The sequence below is a fragment of the Egretta garzetta genome, unplaced genomic scaffold, assembly GCF_000687185.1.
Source record: "Egretta garzetta isolate BGI_Z169 unplaced genomic scaffold, ASM68718v1 scaffold122, whole genome shotgun sequence".
NCBI classification, from domain to species: Eukaryota; Metazoa; Chordata; class Aves; order Pelecaniformes; family Ardeidae; genus Egretta; species Egretta garzetta.
Genome location: NW_009258886.1, coordinates 790,970 through 792,287, shown reverse-complemented (window position 1 = coordinate 792,287; position 1,318 = coordinate 790,970).

Sequence of the window (1,318 nt, the reverse complement as noted above, 5' to 3'; positions counted from 1 at the left end):
TTGTCACCCGGCGCCGCGCGTCCGTCGGAGCCGAGGCGTGGGAGATGATCGGTGTCACGCCTGCGAGCGCTCGGCTCCCGATCGCAGCAGCCGTGTGACCGGGAGACCAGCAGGCGCACGGCGCGAGATAAGCGCAAATATTGGCGAAAGCGCTCAGGGGGGTTGGTGCGGCCGCCCGTGCCTGCGCCCACCTATGCGCGCCCACCCGGCTGCGCGCCGGTGGGAGGCAATCCGCCAGGAAGGGCTTGGTGGGCCAGGGGTACTTTGTTCTTGCCACGGGTTGCGTGATCGAAAGAGAAAAGTAACTGAATGCCAGGCCTTGTAGGTGAAGCGTTTCGCCGGCTGCTTGCGCGGGTTTTTTCGTGAAAGAGGGAGGGAAAAAAAAATAATAAAAAAAAAAAATCTGAATTGCGACCGAAACGAGTTTCATAGGTGAGGCGACAATCAAAGGGTAAAGGGCTTTAATCTCTAGTATGGGCAATTACACGCTTCAGTAAACTCAGGCTTAATTCAGAGCCCTTTCCTTCCCTGTGCTGGTGCAAGGCTTGGCCATCAGTTATCAATCAGGTGTGAAAACGGCACGGTTATTGGCTCCCCGTAGGCAGCTTTATCAGGCAGCATCTCGGAATAAAATTGGCTTTAACCTTCAGGGAAACCTAGCCACCACATGTGACAACACAGCAGCGGGCATATCTTGATTAAAGTAAAAAATGCAGGACAAGTGAACTGCCAACCCCCTGATTACCTGTCATTGGTAATTTTAACTAATGGCTCCACTTTCTTTCTTTTTTTTTTTTTTTTTTTTTTTTTTTTTAACTAAATGAAAGAATTGAAGGCATTTATTTCCTGTCTGGGGCCACTGGGTTAGCAGAAACAACCAATGACCTCTGACCATAGGTGACTTCTTTTTTTTCATGTTGGCTGTTGTGCTTTAGTTACTCATTTGTTTATATATTTTTCAAATAAAGTATGAAAATAGAAGATTAGCTTGTCAGGACTTCACTGGCACCTTACAAGGCTTTCCAAAGACGTGGGAGAAACCAACCATTAAAACGGAAGAAAAAAAACAGCCTTTAATTGCTGCCCTTAGAAATGCAGGAGTCCAGAGGATGAGAGTAACTCAGCACACTGCCGGAGAGGGACGGATTTCGCCAGTAGGTGCCAGTGCAATTATGGGAAACATGTCCCCTATGTCTTCTGGGGGTGCCTGGGAGGGAGGTGTTCATAAAGCTTGAGGGATGACTCAGAACTGCATGAATCCAGGGGCAGGTTCTTCAGCAAAAATGCAGTTGTGCAAACGCTTAAAGTAGTGATACAA